Source organism: Macaca fascicularis, chromosome X, assembly GCF_037993035.2.
Source record: "Macaca fascicularis isolate 582-1 chromosome X, T2T-MFA8v1.1".
NCBI classification, from domain to species: Eukaryota; Metazoa; Chordata; class Mammalia; order Primates; family Cercopithecidae; genus Macaca; species Macaca fascicularis.
The window spans coordinates 80,097,559-80,114,823 of record NC_088395.1 but is presented as its reverse complement, the minus strand read 5'-3'; the positions used below and the strand labels follow the sequence as shown (position 1 = coordinate 80,114,823).

General features: G+C 37.2%; 1 pseudogene; it reads right to left on the bottom strand.

The window, feature by feature from the left end:
- Positions 1 to 645: 645 nt before the first annotated feature.
- On the bottom strand, positions 646 to 1,380 carry LOC102137485 (14-3-3 protein zeta/delta pseudogene; annotated as a pseudogene).
- Between the last annotated feature and the right edge of the window lie 15,885 nt (positions 1,381 to 17,265).

The window sequence follows — 17,265 nt, the reverse complement described above, 5'->3', positions numbered from 1 at the left end:
GGAGATAACTTTACAAATAATAGAATGTAAAACATTTCTGTCCTTATCCAGAGTAAATTGAGTCACAGCTTTGTTGAAAGGAACACTTCTGCAGCTGTAGTCAAAGGTATGCACATTGAGGTTGAGCATTCCACAGATATACATGGTTCAACATGTGGTATCCATAGTATACCTGTTTCTATTACAGCCTTGTAAGTGATTCAAACCTTAAAGTATTCACAATTGCTACTCCTGTGACTGGAACCAATTATCCCTTTGATTTCCCACCAGGACAAATCAATATGTAGGCAGTTTTCTTTGCTTAGACATGGAAACAGTTTTACACTGGCCCTTGTGAAGCCACAATGTACAAAAAGTACCATTCTAAACATACATAACTTGTGCAAAAATTTTACATCTGCATATTGTCTACCTCAAGATGAAAACAGATAACTCCCTAAAAATATTAACTGGCTCTAATCCCCTAACATTAAACATAAAAAACCACATGAGAAATATAGGAATTCAAATCAAAGTAACAGATTTTTATCAAATTAAAAACCTGTCATAAATGATAAAGAAGAAAACTACTTGTGGGGCAGCATGGAGAAAAAATGATCTACTGTGTAAATTTTAGAATGAGACTGATGAAAGTTGAAAGACTGGTTAATTTTCTCCTCCTTCTCTTACTTCAGTTTCATCTCCTTGGGTATCTGATGTCCACAATGTCAAGCCATTTCTCAGTAGTTACAAAACTAGTGTGCTGTCTTCGTATGGCTCTGCACTAAATGTGTCAAATTCAGCAATGGCTTTATCAAAAGCTGTCTTTGTAAGAGAGCAGGCTTTATCTGGGGAGTTCAGAATCTCATAATGGAATACAGAAAAATTAAGGGCCAGACCCAATCTGGTAGGATATGTTGGTTGCATTTCCTTTTTGCTGATTTCAAAAGCTTCTCTGTATGCTTACTGTGACTGATCCACAATCTATTTCTTCTCATCACCAGCAGAAACTTCAGCTACATAACAATAGTAGTATCCTTTTATTTTCAAATAGAAGACTTTGCTCTCTGTGAAGCATTGGGGATCAAGTACATTTGAAAAAAGAGATAGTACTTTATTGCAGATATGTCTTAGCTCAGTCTCAATTTTATCTCTGTACTCTTGAGCTAAATACTTTTTTTTTTTTAGCACCTTCCCTCATTTGTTTAATACTTAAAAGACCCTCCAAGATGACCTATGGGCTCCTTCAACAATTTTATAAGTAATTGAATGAAGATTCCTCTCCTCATTGGATAATCCAGCTCCTTGCTCAGTGATAGACTTCATGCAGGCTGCCATGTCATCATATTGCTCAGCTTGCTCCACTGGTTTGGCCTTCTGAACAAACTCATATTTATCCATGACCCAAGAATATTTGAATATTTATTCATGACTGGATGTTCTGTGTCTGGAGTGGGTGGTGGCAGATGAACTGGGGCTTAGCAGTCTCTGGGTAGCACTGGTGGCAGGAGCGAGGCTGAGATTCTCCAATTAATTGTCATTTTTTTGTTATGTATGTACATATTTATTTTTAAACATTTAAAAAATTTCCATAGCTTTTGAGGTACAAGTGGTTTTTGGTTACACATATGAATTGTATAGTGGTGAAGTCTAATATTTAAGTGCACCGTCAACAGAGCAGTGTACATTGTACTCAATATGTAGTTTATTCCTCACCCGCCTCTGAACCTCTGCCTTCTGAGTCTTCAAAGTACATTATACCACTCTTTATGTGTATACATACACATGGCTTAGCTCCCACTTATAAGTGAGAATATACAGTATTTTTTATCCATTCTTGAGTTACCTAACTTAAAATAATGGCCTCCACCTCCATCCAAGTTCCTGAAAAATACATATTTTATTATTTTTTATGGTTGGGTAGTATTCCATATTGTACATATACCACATTTTCTTTATACACTCATTGGTCAATGGGCACTTAAGTTGGTTCCATATCTCTGTGATTGTGAATTATGCTACAATAAACATGCGTGCAGTTGTCTTTTTGGTTATAATGGCGTGGTTTTTTTTCCTTTGAGTAGATACCCAGTAGCGGGATTCCTGGATTGAACAGTATATCTACTTTTAGTTCTTTGAGGAATCTCCACTGTCTTTCATAGAGGTTGTACTAGTTTACATTCCCACCAACAGTGTATAAGTGTTCCCTTTCCACCACATTCACACCAACATCTATTGTTTTTAAACTTTTTAATAATAGTCATTCTTGCAGGGGTAAGGTGGTATCTCACTGTGGTTTTAATTTGCATTTCCCTGATGATTAGTGATGTTGAGCATTCTTTCATATGTTCATTGGCCATTTGTATATCTTATTTTGAGAAATGTCTATTCATGTCATTTGCCTACTTTTTAATGGGATTCTTTATTGTTGATTTGTTTATGTTCCTTGTAGATTTTGAATATTAATCCTTTTTCAGATGTATACTTTGCAAATATTTTCTCCCACTCTGTGGATTGTCTGTCTACTCTGCTGATTGTTTCTTTTTCTGTGTAGAGGATTTTTAGTTTAATTAGGTCCTATTTATTTATTTATTTATTTATTTATTTATTTATTTATTATTTTGCACTTACTTTTGGGGTCTTAGTCATAAATTCCTTGCCTAGGCCAATGTCCAGAAGATTTTTTCCTAGATTTTCTTCTAGAAATTTTATTGTTTCATGTCTTAGATTTTAATCTTTGCTCCACCTTGAGTTGACTTTTTTTGTAAGATGAGAGATAGGGATCTGGATTCATTCTTCTCCATGTGAAAATCCAGTTTTCTCAGCACCATTTATTAAGTAAAGTGTCCTTTCCCCAATTTATGCTTTTGCATGCTTTGTCAAAGATCATGCTTGTAACTATTTGGTTTTATTTCTGGGTTACATATTCTGTTCCATTAGTCTATGTATTGACTTTTATACCAGTAACATGCTGTTTTCTTTTCTTTTCTTTTCTTTTCTTTTCTTTTCTTTTCTTTTCTTTCTTGGTTTCTCTTGCCTGATTGCTCTGGACAGGACTTCCAGTCCCATGTTGAATAGAAGAGCTGAGTATGGGCATCCTTGTCTTGTTCCAGTTCTCAGGGAGAACACTTTCAACTTTTTCCCATATGATGTTGACTGTGGGTTTTTCATATATGCCTTTATTATTTTGAGTTACATCCCTTCTATGCCTAGTTGGTTGAATTTGTTTTTCTTAAAAGAATGCTGGCTATTAAATGCTTTTTCTGCATCCATTGTGATAATCATATGCTTTTTGTTTATAATTCCATTTATGTAATTTATCATATTTATTGACTTGCATATGTTAAACCATCCCTGCATGCCTGGGATGAAATCCACTTGATTGTGGTATATTGTGTATTAACTTTTTGATGTGCTGCTGCATTCAGTTTGTTAGTGCTTTGTTGAGGATTTTTGCATCTATGGTCATCAAGGTCATCAGGGATATTGAGCTGTAGTTTCCTTTTTTGTTATGTTTTTTTCCGAGTTTTGGTATCAGAGTGATATTGCTTTATAGACTGAATTATGAATTATTTCCTCTTTCTCAATCTTTTGGAATAGTTTTAGAAGAATTGGTACCAATTCTTCTTTGAACGTCTGGTGGAATTCAGCTGTGGATCTATCTGGCCCTGGAACTTTTTTGTTGACAATCTTTTTATTACTAATTTAATTGCACTGATTGTTATTGGTATATTCATGGTTTCTTTTTCTTCCAGATTTAATCTGAGAGGGTTGTGTATTCCCAGGAATTTATTCATTTCCTCTACATTTTCTACTTTGTGTGCATAGAGTGTTCATAGAAGTCTTGAAAGATCTTTCATATTCTGTGGTATTGATTTTAATATCTTCATTTTCATTTGTAATTGAGTTTATTTGAATCTTTTCTCTTCTTGGTTAATCTAACTAATGGACTATCAATTTTGTTTATCTTTTCAAAGAGGTAATTTTTTGTTTCAGAGATGTTTTATATTTTTTGTTTCTGTTTCATTTAGTTGTACTCTGATCTTTGTTATTTCATTTGTTCTGCCACTTTTGTGTTTGATTTCTTTTTGTTTTTCTAGTTCCTTGAGGTGTGACATTAGGCTGTCAATTTGTGGTCTTTGAGACTTTTTGATGTAGCCATTTAGTGCTATACACTTTCCTCTTAACACTGCTTTTGCTGTATCTCAGAAGTTTTGATAACTTGCATGACTATTATCACTCATTTTAAAGAATTTTCAAATTTTCATCTTGATTTTATTGTTAACCCCAAAACCGTTCAGGAGTAGATTGTTTAATTTCCATATATTTGTATAATTTTGAGTGTTCCTTTTAGAGTTTATTTTTAGTTTTATTCCACTGTGGTCTGAGAAGACACTTTACATAATTTTGATTTTGAAAATTTGTGGAGGCTGTTTTGTAGCCTATCACATGGTCTATCTTGAAGACTGTTCCATGTTCTGATGAGAATGTATATTCTGCAACTTGTGGGTTGAATGTTCTGTAAATGTCTGTGAGGACTATTTGTTCTACAGTGCAACTTAAATTCACTGTTTCCTTGTTGACACTCTTCCTTGATGAGTCTAGTGCTGTCAGTGATGTGTTAAAGTCCCCCACTATTATTGTGTTGCTGCTTATCTCATTTCTTAGGTCTAATAGTAACTGTTTTATGAATCTGGGAGTCACAAAATTAGATGTTTACATATTTAGATTGTAATATCTTCTTGTTGGATTGATCCTTTTATCCTTATGAAATGACCTTATTTGTCTTGTTTTATTGTTGTTGCTTTAAAGTCTACTTTATCTGATACAAGAAAAACTACTGCTGCTTGCTTTCTGTTTCCATTTATGTGGAATATCCTTTTCCATCCCTTTATCTAACACTAACTTTTAACCTTGATTTTATATGAATCTCTAGATGTTAAGTGAGTCTTTTGAAGACAGCAGCTATTTGGTTTGTGATTTTTTAATCCATTCTGTCAATCTGCATCTTTTAAGTGAAACATTTAGGCCATTTACGTTCAACATTAATATTGAGATACGAGGTATTGTTCCAGTTGTTATGTCGATTTTTATCTTCACATGTTGCTTTTTTCATTGTGTTATAGTTTTTTAGAACTTAAGAGTTTTATGCTTTCAAGAGGTTGTATTCTGGTGCATATTAATCTTTTGTTTCAAGATTTAGCACTCCTTTTATCATTTCTTATAGGGCTGGTCTGGTAGTGACAAGTTGTCTCAGCATTTGTTTGTCTGAAAAATGCTTTATTTCTTCTTCATTTATAAAATTTAGTTTACTGGATACAAAAATCTTGACTGACAATTGTTGTGTTTAAAGAGGTTAAATACAGTACCCAAATATCTTCTGACTTGTAGCATTTCTGCTGAGAAGCCTACTGTTAGTCTGATAGGATTTCTTTTATAGGTTTCCTGATGCTTTTGTCTCACTGCTCTTAGAATTCCTTTCTACACTTTGATTTTAGATAGCCTGATGACTACATGACTTGGTGATGTTCTTTTTGTAAGGAATCTCTGAGATGTTCTTTAAATTTCTTATATTTGGATAGCTAAGCCTCTAGAAAGGCTAGGAAAGTTTTCCTCGATTATTCCATCGAATGAATTTTCCAAATGTTTTGCTTTCTCTTCTCCCTCAGTAACACCAATTATTCTTAGGTTTGACCATTTTACATAATCCTATATTTCTAGGATACTTTGTTCATTTCTTTTGATTCTTTTTTCTTTATTTTTATCTGATTAAGTCAATTCAAAAGTCTTGTCTTTGAGCTCTGAAATTCTTTCTCTTACTATATCTAGTCTAATGTTGAAACATTCCACTTCATTTTCTAATTTCCTAAATGCATTTTTCATTTCCAAAAGTTCTGATTGGTTTTTCTTTAAAATATCTATCCTTTTAGATTGTATTTACTCATATCCTGAATTCCTAAAAAGTATCTTTATGTTAGTTTTCACCTTTCTCGTGTATATTTTTGAATAACTTAATAATCAACATTTGGAATTGCTTATCTTGTATTTAAAGGATTTTATTTTGATTTGAATCCACTGATGGTGAGATAGCATGATCTTTTGCAAGTATTCTAGAACACTGTTTGGTAATATGACCAGAATTATTTTTCTGCTTCTCATTTGGGTAGAATATTTCTTCTAATTATTCTTGAATTTATTTTTGATTTGACCATGTGACTTTTTAAAATTTATTTTTCCCCCTTAATGATGTGACTTTAATGTTTATAGTTTATTGCAGCCTTGTTTGGCTCTTTTTGCTTTCAGGGGTGAAGGCTCTGCATGAGTTCCTTGGTTATAGAGAGTCCATGTATCATGGCTTTCTTAAATCCTGGTTGTAGTAGCAATTTGCTCAGTGTGCAAGAAAATTTACTGTCTCCTATGAAGTTGAAATGAAAGAGGTCTTTTGAAGTTTATCTTGTTCCCTCAGAGTGTGCATTTTTTTAAAAAATTATTTTTTCCCCAGTAGTTTGTTTCCAGGTTGAATAGTTCAGGCTTCAGAGGAGTGAGAGTGGTATCCCTGGTTAGAAACCAGTGGCGGTTAAAGCAGGTGGGTAAATGCAATACCCAATGGTGAGCAGAGGACCCAACCTGACAGAGGTGTCTGGGGGAGCTCTCAGTTAATCACACTGAGGTCCTTCCATAGGGAAGGGAGGGAACCACCTCAGCTCTCCTGACAGGCCAGTAGGAAAACAATCTGCCTCCCAGTTACACTCCTGACACAGTATTCCAGCTATTCAGATCAGACAGGCACCTCTTTTCATGTGCAAGAATGCTGTTGTTCAATGTAAAGAGGGATTGTGGCTGTACTCCTGGTGCATGTCTGAACATAGAGGGACATTCCTCCTTTGGGGATTTCATCACCCTGAAGTGTTCCAGAAAGGTTGTCTACAGGTTCACCCATGCCAAGCTCCCAAGGGAGAATCCCCAGCTATGTCCGCAGTGGTGGGCAAGTGGGAGAGAAAGTCCTCTCCTCCAACACCCTTCGCAAGCACCAGTGCTGTCAGACTGTTGAGGTAGAGCCACAAACTTTTCAGACTGACCCCAGCACTGCATCTGCACCTCTGCTGAAAGAACCTTCCCACACGCAGAAAGTTCCAACTTTGACAGAGGTGGCTGGGGGAGTTCTCAGTGAAACACACTGAGGTCTTATCAGGATGAAAGGAGGGAGCCACCTCAATGCCTCTGCCAAGTCAGCAGGAAAGTGGTCCACCTCCTAGTCACACTCTTGACCCAGTGTCCAGGCTATTCAAATCAGACAGGCACATCTTTTCATCTGCAATGAGGTTGGTGTTTCAAATAGATAGGTACTGTGACTCTACTTTTTATGCAAGCTTGAACCTGAAAGGCACTCCTCTTGTGGAAATGCAGTCACTCTGAAGTGCTCCAGAAAGGCTGTCTATAGGTGTACGCCTGCTGAGCTTACATGGGAGAAGCCCCAGCTCTGTCTGAAGTAGTGGACAAGGGGAACAAATATTCCCTTCTCCAAAAATCTTCATAAGCACCAGGGCTGCCTGAATGTTGGGGTAGAGCTACAGATTTTCCCTACTGAGCCCAGCACTGCACCTGTAATTCTGCTGAAAGAAACTTCCCACAAGCAGAAAGTTATGGGACTCAAGCCCTGTCATCTAAATTCTTTTGTCTCACAGGTATGTGGTGCACTCTCCCTTCCGCTAGGAGTAGGATTCCCTGAGAGCCAGCCTCCTGTAAATGTTGCTGTTCCCCTGGTTCTAGCTGCCCAGTGGAGCTGCCATACTCCAGGCTGGTGTTGGAGGATGTTGGCAAGGGATTCAGTGAAGTGACTTTTCCTCAAGTCTCTCAGCAGCAGGTACCAGCACCAGCTCCGATGGGTGTAATGGGAGACTGATGTGAAATTATTTGGTTATAAATAGCCTTAGTGTATTGGCTTTATCAAATGCTGGTTGTAGTAGTAGTAGACTCGTCATGTAGATACACTCCTGATTAACCATGATGCTGCAGGCAATGGTGATAGCTGAGGCTATGCTATCAGGGTTTCTCCTTCCTGGGTGCTGTAGTATTCTACCTGGAGATTCTGTAATGGACTGTGTCAGTTGGCCTCCAGCCAGGAGGTGGCACCTGCAAAAGAGTGCCAGCCACAGTGGTAGCAGTGAGACTTGTGCCTGCCTTGTGTAACTATGGGGAGGTACTCTGGTGTCTCAGGCAATGGGTGGGGCCATGGAACTCCCAAAAGTTTCTGTCCTTTGTGTCAAACTACCAGGTCAGATAAAGGAGCAAAGCCAAGTGGAAGCTGGGCCAGACAAATTGGTGCTCTGGCTCTCCAAGTGCAGGGCAAGCAGTGGCCCCAGTAAATATTGGTTGACAGTTTTCTGGAAATTTGGGTAACGTTCCAGGGAGAAGCAAAATGCTCTTTGCTGCACAGAAGAGTTCGTACATGGGGTGGTGAGTAGCAAGTGGCAGTAAGCCCCACTCAGCTCCCAGACACTTGGCAAGTCAGGTCTCACACCTACAGTATTCCACTAGCAGCAGCTAGCTAATCTCCAGGTAGTCTGCACTCAGAATCCAAAACTGCCCCAGGCCATAAGCCTTTCCACAGAGCAACCACAGCTTTCAGGCCACACTCCTCCTGGTCTGCCCATCTAGCCAGTGCATCCAGCTCCTGCACTTGCAGCTGCAACCCACTTCCCATTTGTCTCCCACTTCTGGCCAAAGGAGTTCATCCTCACTCAAAATTATATCATGAAACTCAGTTGAGGGCTTCCCTTAACCTGTGACCACCACTTGAGTTAGCTGGCAGAATTCTGCAGCGTCCCCTTTGAGGTAGAATCAGAAATGGCTCCTTTCATCTACACTAGAGACAGGGAATGGAAGCAAGTCTCTTCTCACTGCTCCTACTTCTATTTTCCCCACTGTTCCCTAAATCAATTCCAGTGCTGGGCAGGGTTCAAATCTTCCCCCATGGCCTGGATTGGCAGGATTTCTGGTGGGAATGTGTAGTATACAGGCAGTTTATCCCTCTCTCACACTCTGGGGACTTAAAGTTTTCTGCCTGGCTCACAGTGTAAGCTGCAGCCTGTTGCTTCTTTCAAAAGGTTTGTAGCTTCTTTCAGCTTTCCTGTAGAGTTCCTGCAATGCTTCTTGGAAAAAAATTCACAGTGTGAATCTCTATATACTGTTTTGCCTTTCCAAGTGGGGGAGGCATGCTAATAATGCCTCCAATCTGCTGTCTTGAAAAAAAAATAAAACTTCTACACTAATTTTTGTATACTAATTGTGGTTCAAGAATCGTACTAATTTGACATTAATTTGCATAATCTGTTCAGAGATTATTTTGGACTTTACATGTACACTATTTTGTCACTTGAATAATGTTTTCTTTTACAATCATTATACCTTTTATGACTTTTTATTTCTTATTGCACTGCTTAAGACCTTCATTGCACTAATGAATTAATGTGGTGAGTGTGGACAACCTTTTTGTGTTTTGAAACTGTGTATCAATTCATTTAATATTTTCACATGGAGTTTCTGTTATCTACAAAGGTTTCAAATATATTCTGCTCTTAATGGAGTTCCCTTTTGCCCCAAAGTTTTCAAAATTTTTTTTTTTTTTTTTTTTTTTTTTTTTTTGAGACGGAGTCTCGCTCTGCCGCCCAGGCTGGAGTGCAGTGGCCGGATCTCAGCTCACTGCAAGCTCCGCCTCCCGGGTTTACACCATTCTCCTGCCTCAGCCTCCCGAGTAGCTGGGACTACAGGCGCCCGCCACCTCGCCCGGCTAGTTTTTTGTATTTTTTAGTAGAGACGGGGTTTCACCGTGTTAGCCAGGATGGTCTCGATCTCCTGACCTCGTGATCCGCCGGTCTCGGCCTCCCAAAGTGCTGGGATTACAGGCTTGAGCCACCGCGCCCGGCCTCAAAATTTTTTAAAAACTATGCATATGATTGAGTTATATCAAATGCATTTTCTCTGTCTTTATTTCCTTATTATGTGAATTATGTTGATTATTGATTTTTTAAAGCAAGCTTACATTTCTGGACTAAACTTCACAGGGATATGAAATACAGTAATTTTTGTATATCTCTGTATACTACCAGCTTTTGTTTTGTTTAGAATTTTCTATCTATATTCATGATCTACATTGGTTTTAAATGATCTTCTCACATTGTAACAGTCCTATTTTCAGATCAAAGTTATGCTGGCTTTATAAAACAGTTTGAGAACTATATGATGTATATTCTCTGGAAAATTTTGTATAACATTGGTAATATTTATTATTTAAGTATTTGAAAAAATTTGCCAGCTAAGCCATCTTGATTTGAAATTATCTTTATAGGATAATGTATAACAAGGAATTCAATTTATTCAAAGACTATTCAGATTAGTATGTTTTCTTTTGTTATTTTTTTCAGCAAATTTACCAACTTAATCTTAGATATTGGATTTGTTTACATACAGCTATGTATAGTATTCTATTATATTTTTAAATGTAGAAACACTAAGGGTGATCACTTTTTTATTCACAGTTTTGATAATTTGCATTTTATTTAAATTTTACTTTATCAATTGTTTTAAATAAAATATTTGCTTATTTCCTGTATTATATGTTTGTTTCTATTTTATTTATTTTTATCTTTTTTAACTTTTATGTTCAGGGATACAAGTGCAGGTTTGTTACATAGGTAAGCTTGTGTCATGGGAGTTTGTTATACAGATTATTTCATCACCCAGGTATTAAACCTAGTATACATTCGTTGTTTTTCCTGATCTTCTTCCTCCTCCCACCCTCCACCCTCTAAAAGGCTCCAGTGTGTGTTGTTCTTCTGTATGTGTCCATATGTTCTCATCATTTAGCTCCCACTTATAAGTGAGAACATGCGATATTTGGTTTTCTATTCCTGCATTAATTTGCTAAGGATAATGGCCTCAAGCTCTATCCATGTTGCTGCAATGGACATAAAATTGTTTTTTATGGCTGCATGGTATTCCATGGTGTATATGAACCACATTTTCTTTATCCAGTCTATCACTGATGGGCATTTAGGTTGATTCCATCTCTTTGCTATTGAGAATAGTGCTACAAACCATATGTGTGTGTCTTTATAATGGAATAATTTACATTCCTTTGGGTATATACCCACTAATGGAATTGCTGTGTCAAATTGTATTTCTGATTATGTCTTTGAGAGATTGCACACTCTTCCACAATAGCTGAACTAATTTACGTTCCCACCAACAGTGTCCGAGTGTTCTTTTTTTCTCCACAACTTAGCCAGCATCTGTTATTTTTTGACTTTTTTTAAAAATTAATTTATTATTATTATACTTTAAGTTGTAGGGTACATGTGCATAACGTGCAGGTTTGTTACATATGTATACTTGTGCCATGTTGGTGTGCTGCACCCATCACCTCGTCATTTACATCAGGTATAACTCCCAATGCAATCCCTCCCCCCTCCCCCCTCCCCATGATAGGCCCCGGTGTGTGATGTTCCCCTTCCCGTGTCCAAGTGATCTCATTGTTCAGTTCCCACCTATGAGTGAGAACATGCGGTGTTTGGTTTTCTGTTCTTGTGATAGTTTGCTTAGAACGATGGTTTCCAGCTGCATCCATGTCCCTACAAAGGACACAAACTCATCCTTTTTGATGGCTGCATAGTATTCCATGGTGTATATGTGCCACATTTTCTTAATCCAGTCTGTCACTGATGGACATTTGGGTTGATTCCAAGTCTTTGCTATTGTGAATAGTGCTGCAATAAACGTACGTGTGCATGTGTCTTTATAGCAGCATAATTTATAATCCTTTGGGTATATACCCAGTAATGGGACGGCTGGGTCATATGGTACATCTAGTTCTAGATCTTTGAGGAATCGCCATACTGTTTTCCATAATGGTTGAACTAGTTTACAATCCCACCAACAGTGTAAAAGTGTTCCTATTTCTCCACATCCTCTCCAGCACCTGTTGTTTCCTGACTTTTTAATGATCGCCATTCTAACTGGTGTGAGATGGTGTCTCATTGTGGTTTTGATTTGCATTTCTCTGATGGCCAGTGATGATGAGCATTTTTTCATGTGTCTGTTGGCTGTATGCATGTCTTCTTTTGAGAAATGTCTGTTCATATCCTTTGCCCACTTTTTGATGGGGTTGTTTTTTTCTTGTAACTTTGTTTGAGTTCTTTGTAGGTTCTGGATATTAGCCCTTTGTCAGATGAGTAGATTGCAAAAATTTTCTCCCATTCTGTAGGTTGCCTGTTCACTCTGATGGTAGTTTCTTTTGCTGTGCAGAAGCTCTTTAGTTTAATGAGATGCCATTCGTCAATTTTGGCTTTTGCTGCCGTTGCTTTTGGTGTTTTAGACATGAAGTCTTTGCCCATGCCTATGTCCTGAATGGTACTACCTAGGTTTTCCTCTAGGATTTTTATGGTATTAGGTCTAACATTTAAGTCTCAAATCCATCTTGAATTAATTTTCGTATAAGGAGTAAGGAAAGGATCCAGTTTCAGCTTTCTACTTATGGCTAGCCAATTTTCCCAGCACCATTTATTAAATAGGGAATCCTTTCCCCATTTCTTGTTTTTCTGAGGTTTGTCAAAGATCAGATGGCTGTAGATGTGTGGTATTATTTCTGAGGACTCTGTTCTGTTCCATTGGTCTATATCTCTGTTTTGGTACCAGTACCATGCTGTTTTGGTTACTGTAGCCTTGTAGTATAGTTTGAAGTCAGGTAGCGTGATGCCTCCAGCTTTGTTCTTTTGACTTAGGATTGTCTTGGAGATGCGGGCTCTTTTTTGGTTCCATATGAACTTTAAAGCAGTTTTTTCCAATTCTGTGATGAAACTCATTGGCAGCTTGATGGGGATGGCATTGAATCTATAAATTACCTTGGGCAGTATGGCCATTTTCACAATATTGATTCTTCCTATCCATGAGCATGGTATGTTCTTCCATTTGTTTGTGTCCTCTTTGATTTCACTGAGCAGTGGTTTGTAGTTTTCCTTGAAGAGGTCCTTTACATCCCTTGTAAGTTGGATTCCTAGGTATTTGATTCTCTTTGAAGCAATTGTGAATGGAAGGTCATTCATGATTTGGCTCTGTGTTTGTCTGTTACTGGTGTATAAGAATGCTTGTGATTTTTGCACATTAATTTTGTATCCTGAGACTTTGCTGAAGTTGCTTATCAGCTTAAGGAGATTTTGGGCTGAGACAATGGGGTTTTCTAAATATACAATCATGTCATCTGTAAAGAGGGACAATTTGACTTCTTCTTTTCCTAACTGAATACCCTTGATTTCTTTCTCTTGCCTAATTGCCCTAGCCAGAACTTCCAACACTATGTTGAATAGGAGTGGTGAGAGAGGGCATCCCTGTCTTGTGCCAGTTTTCAAAGGAAATTTTTCCAATTTTTGCCCATTCAGTATGATATTGGCTGTGGGTTTGTCATAAATAGCTCTTATTATTTTGAGGTACGTTCCATCAATACCGAATTTATTGAGCATTTTTAGCATGAAGGGCTGTTGAATTTTGTCAAAAGCCTTTTCTGCATCAATTGAGATAATCATGTGGTTCTTGTCTTTGGTTCTGTTTATATGCTGGATTATGTTTATTGATTTGCGAATGTTGAAGCAGCCTTGCATCCCAGGGATGAAGCCCACTTGATCATGGTGGATAAGCTTTTTGATGTGCTGCTGAATCCGGTTTGCCAGTATTTTATTGAGGATTTTTGCATCGATGTTCATCAGGGATATTGGTCTAAAATTCTCTTTTTTTGTTGTGTCTCTGCCAGGCTTTGGTATCAGGATGATGGTGGCCTCATAAAATGAGTTAGGGAGGATTCCCTCTTTTTCTATTGATTGGAATAGTTTCAGAAGGAATGGTACCAACTCCTCCTTGTACCTCTGGTAGAATTCAGCTGTGAATCCATCTGGTCCTGGACTGTTTTTGGTTGGTAGGCTATTAATTATTGCCTCAATTTCAGAGCCTGCTATTGGTCTATTCAGGGATTCAACTTCTTCCTGGTTTAGTCTTGGAAGAGTGTAAGTGTCCAGGAAATTATCCATTTCTTCTAGATTTTCCAGTTTATTTGCATAGAGGTGTTTATAGTATTCTCTGATGGTATTTTGTATTTCTGTGGGGTCGGTGGTGATATCCCCTTTATCATTTTTAATTGTGTCGATTTGATTCTTCTCTCTTTTCTTCTTTATTAGTCTTGCTAGTGGTCTGTCAATTTTGTTGATCTTTTCAAAAAACCAACTCCTGGATTCGTTGATTTTTTGGAGGGTTTTTTGTGTCTCTATCTCCTTCAGTTGTGCAGAGAAACATTTAGGCTAAACTTGAAATATGTAAGGAATCAGCTTTAGGCTAAACTTGATTAAGCAATTCTCCCCTTTCGGTCATCTTCTCAATTTTGAGAGATTGACCAAAACTTTAGTCATTGATGACTGTTGTAAATATACTTATTTGTTCTTGAAATCCACTGGAAAATGACAGAACAGTGGATGTTGCAAGGTGGAAACAAGATCTTTGAGCTATTTAATTTTTTAGTAAGGGTTGGAGTAGTGGGTACCTCCCAATGCTGGAATGTCCTTTTTACAGGAGGCAAAAACAGAACTTCGCTTGTTCTAGGCTTTATGTGTTTCCTTAAAGTCTTAGTTTCATTATGTCACATTTAGCATGAGTGACACCATTTTGGTTTGGTCTCATCTGTTGGGGCCTAGTGCGTGAGCTCAGTCTAAAGCAATGGCTTTCCCTAATTTTGTTTAATAATTTTCCCCTTTAGTTCAGGTTCTCACCTAGGTGAGAGAGTGACAAAAACTTATGACCTTAGTGCCACTCTCAGTTATCATCATTCTGGGTTTCTGGTCTCAGCATGTCATTCATAGGTTTTGTTGTCCTCATGGTCACACATTTCTTTTAGCTCTTCTCATTCCAGTTGAAGAGAGATCAGTTGACATTCTAGTAAATGGCTGCATGCAAACATTTAAAATTTTTGAGAGAATACAGCACAACAAGGAGACTACTATTATGACTATTAGGAGGATAATACCAAGAGTTTGGAGTATGCTCCTTACCCAGGGCTCTCATAAACCAAATCACCTAAAATAGAACAGAACAACAAATGGAATAAAGAGTCTACTCATTTTAACTAAGCAGTCTTTTCATAAATCCCCTCCAACTGAATCTCAATAACACCCAATGTGATGTATTTCTCCATAGGCCACAAGTGTCAGCAGCTGCACAAATACTTCTCTGTTTAGCCAGTAAGCAATCTAGAGCTACTCTATTATTTAACATAACGTTCACAAGAGAATTTACAGTCTGTTTTGTAACCATAGCCTTTATAGTAGAATCTACTATAGAGCCTATCATGAGTGATACATTTCTAATCGTTGTCTCTTTTACTTCAAACCATGAAAAAAAGGACCTAGTAAGTGATGCCCTTCTAGGAGAGTGAAGATTTCCTGACAGTGTTCCCTTTAATCCATGATGTAGGTTAAAAGGTGTGAACCAATGTCCGTTTCTGATTATGGGGTAATGTATATACACCATTAAAATTTATCACTTACATTGAACCTTTATCTTTCATCTGTCAAGGTATAAGGTTAGCCATGTATAAGGCTGGCTGCAAAATCCTTTACTAATAAATGTATACCCCACGAGTACACAAAACAAACCCGTCTTTTCACTTCTACTGTGCATAGAGGCATAAACGGAAAAATTCAAAGATAAGAGTCTCATGATAGTAGAGAACTCTTGAACTGTGATCTAGAAGAAAAAGCTGTTCACATCAAGGATACCATCTTCTTCTGAGAAGAAGCTTCCTTGTTTAGCTTGACTTTAAGGGTTCCAATGGGTGTACAGTTCCAAGAGTTTGGAGGGACTCTTCTCAGTTCTGAGATTATGAACCCAAGGTTCAAGTTTCTGAAGTTTTGCTACAGTGTGGATGGCAAGGGCTGTCTTTCTCTAATGTTCTCAGAAGATCCAATGTTTGGGTTCTAGATTATGAAAAGGTTAATTGTTCTTGGTCAGAAAGCTTTGCTACAACAAGAAAACATGCATTGAAAAGACAATTGAATAAAATTCCTCTGTAAATGTTTAAGTAGCCCATTGGGTAGTGGAATGTACCAGAAGCTTTGATTTTCTTCCCAAGAATATGGATTTGACAAACTAAACATTGGTCATCAACTATTTTATCAATTTAAAAGTCACCACACCAATATATATTTAATTTGAATAATTTTATCTTTTCCATGGTGAGTCACAGAGTGCAGAGCTTTTAATAACAAAAGCTTTAAGGACTCAGGAAAGACAAGGCAGTCATGCTGGTTCTTCATGAGTCCATGCTTAACATTGGACGTATGTCCTCTTGAACACCAGTTGTTTCTCCAACTTAGGTGCATAGCACTAATAACTGATGGGTTATTATAGGTAATTTGACTTATAGTTGTTCTACTTGGGTTAGCAGTTTCATAAACCAGTCTTTTTATTAGAATTCCAGGAATTCTTGCCAAGTCTAAATGATATGATTCTAAAGTTATAAGAAACCTGTATTTGAAAGTGCTTTTCAGGATTCTTCTCATCTTTTCATGAACTTCCTAAAAGATACCATATTCTAGATTTTTCTTAATTGAGAAGTTTTCTGAAAGTGCATCAGAATGAAGCAGTTAACTGTGGAAAGGACTTTAAATAGTCATAGTTTAAAACACAATTGAAAAGAAAATTTGGTTATTTCTGTTGTCTAAAATAACATACTAAGCATAATTATGATTGATAGCATATACTCAACATATTGGAATTTTTTAAATTCCATACAATTTCTGAATATATATTTATAACATTCACTAAAATATAACCTGAAGAAGGTTAAACATCATTTCTTATTTTGACAATGCTTTCCATATAACTTAACATGTCAAATAATCCTGTTTAGCTCTGTAAAAGATAAAATAATTAATCAGAGCTCTTTCATTTATAAAAGAGCTTATAAACATGACACACAACACACATATAAATACACAGACAGAAAGAAATAAATCCAATAGTTGTGAGATTTTTCATCTGCCAGTTTTTAATTTATTAATTGGATTACTGGCTTCAAGATGGAGTCCTTCAAGGAAGAAGGCCCAGAAAACTTGCAGTTTCTGGACCCTAATAAGTAGGCACAACTGGAAGGCAAAACAGATTCCCAAACAGTGTCCCATTTTCATACTGGATCCTGTATTCCCAAGAGAGAAACTCTATGGAACATGACAGTGCAATAATTTTACTGTG